Below are 8,814 nucleotides of genomic sequence, written 5' to 3'. Positions count from 1 at the left end.
AGATCATAAGTGTACAGCTTGATGAGTTTCCACGAAGTGAGCACATCTGTATGCCCACATCAAGAAACAGAACATGACCAGAACCCCACCCAAACTCCCTTCTCGTATCCCCCTCCTGTCACTACCCAGCAGGCTTCTTAAATTTTTTTATCGTGAAATATTTCAAACATAGAGACAAGAATAAACACTATTTTAATGAACACCTATGTACCGACAATCCAATAAGCATTGTCAAAACTTCATGTGATACCACATACCACATTCTGCTGTGGTTCATTTTTGTTTTTAAAGAAAAAATTTAAATACATTTGGGACATCTTAGTTAAATGAACAAGGTTCACTGGACATCCACAAATATCTTTAAAGCACCTACCATGTTCCAGGCCCTTTCATGTGATCATCTCTCTTTATCTGAAAATAATACTTGTACATGATTAAAAATATAAATGATACAAAAGAATATACAGGGGGGAAAAAAATCTCCTTTCCACCCCAATCTCCAGTTCCTTAGCTTCTCTCCCTAGGGGCAAATATAATGATCAGTCTATAGCGTAATCTTCCAGATGTCTCTCTCTGTATTTAGATATAGATACATAAAAGGATATAGATATATGGGTGTATGTATACGTGTAAGAATTGTATAAAAATCTATCTATCTATCTCTTGGATGTCTACATGTGATATTGGATACCTCTCTCTGTCTATATATCCTTATCTATATAATCCTTATACATGAACATACGTACATATATCTATATCCTTTTATGTACCTATATCTATATACAGAAAGACAGGTCGACAGGTCTATCGATAACTATTTATCTGTCTATTTATAACCATCTGTCTGTCTACCTAGAGAGAGAGATGGGATGACATGATTTCTTAGACAAATCATGTCATATTTTATGTGCTCTTCTACGTCTTATTTCATTATTCATATATCTTGCAGCTCATTCTTTAATGCTTATGGATTTCTCCTTTTTTTAATAAATTTATTTATTTATTTTTATTTTTGACTGCATTGGGTCTTCGTTGTGGTGCACAGGCTTCTCATTGGGTGGCTTCTCTTGTTGCACAGCACGGGCTCTAGGCGCGTGGGCTTCAGTAGTTGTGGCACTCGGGCTCAGTAGTTGTGGCTCGTGGGCTCTAGAGCACAGGCTCAGTAGTTGTGGCGCACAGGCTTAGTTGCTCCGCGGCATGTGGGATCTTCCCAGACCAGGGCTCGAACCTGTGTCCCCTGCATTGGCAGGCAGATTCTTAACCACTGCGCCACCAGGGAAGCCCTCTCATTCTTTTTTTAAATTTTATTTTTAATTGAAATATAGTTCATTTACAATGTTTCAGGTATACAGCAAAGTGATTTAGTTATACATGTATATATAAATAGGTATTCTTTTTCAGATTGCTTTCCACTATAGGTTATTACAAGACATTGAATATAGTCCCCTGTGCTATACACTAGGTCCTTGTTGATTATCTATTTTATATACAGTAGTGGGTATCTATTAATTCCAAATTCCAAATTTATCCCTCTTCCCTTCTCATTCTTTTTAATGGCAGACTATCATATCATTATATATCATGAAATATAAAATGTGTTCCTATTGATGAATACCTCTTTTAAATCTTCACAACAACCCTGTAAGGCAGATATTATTGTCCCAACCCTTTTTTTTTTTTTTTTTGCCATATGTCACTGTTTGTGGGATCTTAGTTCCTTGACCAGGGATCGAACCCAGGCCCCCTGCAGTGGAAGCATGGAGCCTTAACCACTGGACTGCCAGGGAATTCCTTGGCCCTCCTAAGAGGTCAAGTGACTTGCCCAGGATTACACTGCTAGCCTGTACTTTAATCCAAATATTATTTCACAGCCATCTGAACTATTGGGAGGTTTGCTGTTTTAGAGCTAGACGCTAACAATGTTTGAGTTGCCACAACTTGGTCTTATGAAGAAGATGGATGGGAGTGAGGACAGCAAAGTAAAAAAAACCCCAAGGATGTCTTCCTTTGTGAGTATAACTAGGTTCTGTAACTGGGCCAAGCAGAACGTGGGTGTTTTTAACGGATGAATTTTGTTAATGCCTAGATTTTGATGAGGTCCTTAATGGTTCCAGAGTAAGAAGCACACCCTGGAGGAACTTTTGATCAGTCTGGCATCTCCAGTTCATTATGGGCGTCACATGACCCTAAGCAAATTGATTCTCTCCCAGTGCCTGTAATAATGTAACCAGCAAGCAGAAAGGTGATAATCATTACTGGCAATTGAATAGCAATTTCAAATGCATAAAGGCATGTAAAACTCATAACAAACTTGTAGGTAGGCAGGAAAAGCAGCTATTACTAACCTCATTTTACAAATGAGAAAACTAAGACTCTGAAAGAGCAGGAAATGGTTAAGCTAGTGACAGAGTGAGGTCCTCTGATTTAGAAGCCACAGAAGACTCTTCTGAATGTATAATTTTATTTTCTAATACTGACCACAGTGGAATAAATCATAACTTGGAAGGGGAGTGGACTGAGAGGAGGCAGAGAACAGAGCATGGGGTAGGGAAGGAGGTGGTGCTGACTCCTCGTTGGGACTAAATCCTGGGTACCATGCCCTCTCTTACTCAACTCCAGCCACTGAGGCCTCAGCTCAGGCAGACCCAATGCCCCACTTTTAAAACAAGTATCTTGAAACATTTTATGAAATTAATAGATAATATAAACTTCTGACACACACTATTTTATTTTACTTTGTGTGTGTTTTATTTTCCCAAATAGCCACCAAGCTCCTTGAAGACAAGGATAGTATCTTGTATGTCTTAGTAGCCCTCTCAGTGCATTTCCCATAGTACGTGTTCAATAATGTGTTCTTTTCATTATTATTATTGAAAGACAATAATAATAATCAATATTGAAGACATATACAGCTGAGTGCACCAACTGTTTTGACTTCTACCGTAATCAATTAGTTTTGCCTTTTCTTGAGTTTCATGTAAAAAGTAGAATTATAAGGTATGTCCTCTTTAGTGTTTGGCTACTTTCAGAAGCCTATAAGATTCATCCATGTTGTTACATGAACTGAAAGTTCCTTCTTTTTTGATTGCTGAATAGTCTTCAATTGCATGACTATGTCACAATGTATTAATTCTCCTGTTGATCTGGGCTCTTTCCAGTCTTGGGCTATTGTGAATAAAGCTTTTATCAACATCTTGATACGAGTCTTTTTGTGGACATAAATACTTATCCTCTTCTGTGGAATAGCTGAGTCATTGAGTAAGTGTACTTTCAGCTTCAGTAAATACTGCTGTGCTCTAAGTATATTTATAAAGGAAAAATAGGAAAAAAATTTTATTGAAAATATGCATTTAAATATGTAAATGTTGAGACGTGATTTCCCTAGCAGATATAAAGAAATAGAGATTTGCACCTATTTGCAATGACATAGTTTGGATTTATGAAACGACGATTATCATATGAACAAACGTTGAATTTTTTTCTTCATATTTGATATTTTGAAATAAGTATGTGTATATATACTTAGCATTTTTATATGTACTTAGAATCACAGTGAATGAGACACTGGGTGTTGCCTTTAGTGAGGGGATTTTCCAAATACAGCAAAAAGCTCTTGGTAAATGTTCAAACAAAATGAAGTGCAGTCTTCCTTCAATGAACATGATAGTTGAAATCCTGGAAAATTCACGTATATTAAAACCAAGCAAGATATACTTTGGGTTCACATGTAAAATGGAATTAGATGTCTGGGTTGCGGGGAGACACTAAAAAGCCACTCAGGCGTAGGAAAATTACTTTTCACACAGGACCATGTTGTGCATGGCAGGATGGCTAGGCCCTCACCCTCTAAAGGGCTCTGCTCCATTTACAGTGAGATTCAAAACCCCACAAACTTCCAGAATGATGATAGGGGGCAATACCACCCCACTGAGTACCACTGTTCAAGACCTGTTCTGTAAGAACAACCATCTGTGGCTTATTATATTTAACCTAATTAATTAATATTAAATGAAATTAAAAGTTCAGTTTCTCAGTCGTACTAACCACATATTAACTGCTTAAAAACCACAGGTAGCAAAAAGTACCCACAGAGAAAAGCCCAGATCCAGACTGTTCACTAGTTAATTCCTCAAATATTTAAGGAATTAACACAAGTTCTTCACAAACTCATCACAAAAAATAGAAGAGGGAACACTTCCCAACTCATTCTCTGAGGCCTGCATTGCCTGGATATCAAAACCAGACAAGGGACTTCCCTGGTAGCGCAGTGGTTGAGAATCTGCCTGCCAATGCAGGGGACACAGGTTCGAGCCCTGGTCTGGGAAGATCCCACAACCCACGGAGCAGTTGGGCCCGTGAGCCACAGCTACTGGGCCTGCGCATCTGGAGCCTGTGCTCCGCAACAAGAGAGGCCATGATAGTGAGAGGCCCGCGCACCGCGATGAAGAGTGGCCCCCGCTTGCCGCAACTAGAGAAAGCCCTCGCACAGAAATGAAGACCCAACACAGCCATAAATAAATAGATAAATAGATAAAAAAAAAAACCAGACAAAAATGACACGAGAAAAGAAAATTACAGACCAATTTCTCTTATGAATAGAGGCATAAAAATCCTCAGCAAAATACTAGAAAATCTAATACATACACCATGACCAAGTGGGATTTATCAGAAATGCAAAGTCAGCTTTACATATGAAAATGAATATTAATTCGCTAATACACCATATCAATAGAATAAAGGACAAAAACCACACGATCATCTCAATAGATGAAAAAAAAAGCAGTTGACAATATTGAAAACCCCTTCATGATCAAAACACCTAACAAACTAGGAATAGAAGGGAACTTCCTCAATATGATAAAGGGCATCCACAAAAAATCCACAGCTAATATCATACTTAATGATGAAAGACTAAAAGCTTTTCCCCTAATATCAGGAACAAGACAAAAATGTCTACTTCTATTTGAATGTTGAAGAATGTTGCCACTTCTATTTAATGTTGTAATGGAGGCTCTAGTCAAGGCAATTAGGCCAGAAAGTGAAATAAAAAGCATCCAGGGTTTCCCTGGTGGCGCAGTGGTTGAGAATCTGCCTGCTAATGCAGGGGACATGGGTTCGAGCCCTGGTCTGGGAAGATCCCACATGCCACGGAGCACCTGGGCCTGTGAGCCACAACTACTGAGCCTGCGCGTCTGGAGCCTGTGCCCCGCAACGGGAGGGGCCGCGATAGTGAAAGGCCCGCGCACCGCGATGAAGAGCGGTCCCCGCACCGCGATGAAGAGTGGCCCCCACTTGCCGCAACTAGAGAAAGCCCTCGCACGAACCGAAGACCCAACACAGCCAAAAATAAATAAATAAATAAATAAAGTAGCTATAAAATTAAAAAAAAAGAAAAAAAAAAAAGCATCCAGATTAGAAAGGTTTGCACAGGACATAATCTTGTATATAGAAAATCCTAAGGAATCTACAAAAACCTATTTGAACTAATAACAAGTTCAGCAGAGTTGGAGCGTAAAAGATCAATAGACAAAAATCAATTGTATTTCTAGACACTTGTAATGAAGAATCCAAAAAGGAAATTAGGAAAGTAATTCCATGTACAAAAGCACCAAAAAGAATAAAATACTTAGGCATAAATCTAACAAAAGAGGTTCAAATATATACGATGAAAACTACAAAGCACTGTTGAAAGAAAATAAAGATCTAAATAAGCAGAAAGACATCCTATGTTCATGGATCATAAATTAGTGCTTTCACTGCTGTGGCCTATGTTCAATCCCTGGATGGGGAACCAAGATCCCACAAGCTGAGTGGCGTAGCCAAAAAAAAAAAAAGTTTTTTTTTTTTTTTTTAATTCCACATGTAAGTGAAATCATACAGTATTTGTCCTTCTCTATCTGACTTATTTCACTTACTGTAATGCCTTCAAGCTTCATCCATGTAGTTGCAAATGGTAGAATTTCCTCATTTTTAACAGCTGAATAATATTCCATTGTGTGTATATATATATATATATATATATATATATATATATTCCACAACTTCTTCATCCATTCATCCATCAATGGACACTTAGGTTGTTTCCATGTCTTGGCTATTGTAAATAATGCTGCTATGTACATAGGGGTGCAGATATCTTTTCAAATTAGTGTTTTTGTTTCCTTTGGATATATTTGCAGATGTGGAATTTCTGCATCATATGGTAGTTCTTTTAATTTTTTGAGGATCTTCTATACTGTTTTCCATAGTGGCTGTGCAAATTTACAATCCCACCAACAGTGCCCAAGTGTTCCCTTTTCTATACATCCATGCCAGCATTTGTTATCTCTGGTCTTTTTGATGATGGCTATTCTAAGAGGTGTGAGGTGACATCTCATTGTGGTTTTGATTTGCATTTCCCTAATGACTAGTTTTTTTTTTTTTTGGCCGCGCCACTCGGCTTGCGGGATATCAGTTCCCCGACCAGGGATTGAACCCAGGCACAGCAGTGAAAGCCCCGAATCCTAACCACTAGGCCACCAAGGAACTCCCATGACTAGTGCTGTTGAGCATCTTTTCAAGTACCTGTTGGCCTGTTGGCCTTTCATATTTCTTTGGAGAAACATCTATTCAGTTCCTTTGCCCATTTTTAAATTGGATTATTTCCTTTTTTTGCTATTGGATTGTATGGTTTCTTTATATATTTTGGATATGAACCCAGCAATCTGTACTTTTTAAAAAAAATTATTTATTTTATTAATTTATTTTTGGCTGCACTGGGTCTTCGTTGCTGCGTGCGGGCTTTCTCTAGTTGCAGTGAGTAGGGGCTACTCTTCATTGTGGTGCACGGGCTTCTCATTGCGGTGGCTTCTTTGTTGCGGAGCACGGGCTCTAGGTGCACGGGCTCAGTATTTGTGGCTTTCAGGCTCAGTAGTTGTGGTGCAATGGCTTAGTTGCTCCGTGGCATGTGGGATCTTCCCGGACTAGGGATTGAACCCGTGTCCCCTGCATTGGCAGGCAGATTCTCAACCACTGCACCACCAGGGAAGTCCCAGCAATCTGTACTTTAACAAGCCCTCTGGTGCACACTAAAGTTTGAGAACCACTGGCATAAGGCAATGTAAAAGGTAAAGGCGGGATTCAAACCATAGCATGATCTAAGCTAACATATACTGAGTGCTATGGTTTCCCAGGAGCTCATGTAATTTCCACAACCACCTTATGCTGTGTTGATACTGTTATTCCCATTTGACACGTCAAGAAATTAAGGTGCAGAGAGATGGAGAGACTTGCCTAAGATCATAGAGCTACTGAATAGCGGAGTTGGGACCCCAAAACCAGGTTTCTCCACCGCCAAAGCCCATGCTATCAAGCACTGTGTCAGCATTTCCCCTGAGTGTGGGCCACAAGCATCACTGGTAGAGATGAGGTAGTCTCAGGGGGTACCTGAATGTTCATTTTACACTCTAACAGCTATGTATTTTTAAAAAATATATATTTATTTGGCTGCGCCAGGTCTTAGTTGTGGCCCGCAGGATCTAGTTCCGTGATCAGGGATCTAGCCCGGACCCCCTGCGATGGGAGCTCAGAGTGTTAACCACTGGACCACCAGGGAAGTCCTATGTATTTATTTTAATGTGTCATAGAAAAAATATATATAACCAGCATTCCAAGCTCATGATTTCAATAGTAACATCGTTTCCCTTTAAAATGAGTGAATTTCATTAAAAATTAGTTGCTTTAATGAAAAGTATTTATTTGGCCATACTGTGAGGCTTGTGGGAACTTAGTTCCCTGACCAGGGATTGAACTCAGGCCCTCAGCAGTGAGAGTGCTATGTCCTAACCACTGGACCACCAGGAAATTCCCTTAAATGAAAAAAAAAATTTTTTTTTTAGCTGCACCACATGGGATCTTAATTCCCCGACAGAACGCGTACCCCTTGCAGTGGAAGCACAGAGTCCTAACCACTGGACCGCCAAGGGAATTTCCAAAAAATCTTAATAAATGTACTGTTATGCACAGATATCACAAATATGGTAGAGACGGTTAACAGTGAAGTATGGGAAATACTGCTAAGCCAACCTCAGTTACTTTAAAAATATATAATGATTTGCGCATTTTACTGTATATAAATAGTACCTTATTTTTAAAATTTTATTTATTTATTTATTTATTTTTGGCTGTGTTGGGTCTTCGTTGCTGTGTGCGGGATTTCTCTAGTTGTGGCGAGCGGGGGCTACTCTTCGTTGCAGTGCGTGGGCTTCTCATTGCGGTGGCTTCTCTTGTTGCGGAGCACAAGTTCTAGGCGCGTGGGCTTCAGTAGTTGTGGCACGTGGGCTCAGTAGTTGTGGCTCACGGGCATAGTTGCTCTGCGGTATGTGGGATCTTCCTGGATCAGGGCTCGAACCTGTGTCCCCTGCATTGGCAGGTGGATTCTTAACCACTGTGCCACCAGGGAAGTCCCCCTACAAGTCCTTTTTTTAAGGTACTGTTGGGACTTCCCACATGCCGTGGAGCAGCTAAGCCTGTGTGCCAGAACTACTGAAGCCTGCATGCCCTAGAGCCCACGAACTGCAACTACTGAGCCCGCGTGCTGCAACTACTGAAGCCCGAGCGCCTAGAGCCCATGCTCCACAACAAGAGAAGCCACCACAATGAGAAGCCCTCGCACCACAACGAAGAGTAGCCCCCGCTCGCCACAACTAGAGAAAGCCTGCACGTGCAGCAATGAAGACCCAACGCAGCCAAAAATAAATAAATTAAAAAAAAAGAAAGGGGACTTGTAAAATAGCCTGGATTCTAGGTAAAAACGTGCATGCTGAAGCATTAAGA

Source organism: Balaenoptera acutorostrata, chromosome 15 (assembly GCF_949987535.1).
Source record: "Balaenoptera acutorostrata chromosome 15, mBalAcu1.1, whole genome shotgun sequence".
NCBI lineage: Eukaryota > Metazoa > Chordata > Mammalia > Artiodactyla > Balaenopteridae > Balaenoptera > Balaenoptera acutorostrata.
The sequence above is the reverse complement of the archived record's forward strand: the minus strand, read 5'-3'. Positions refer to the sequence as shown.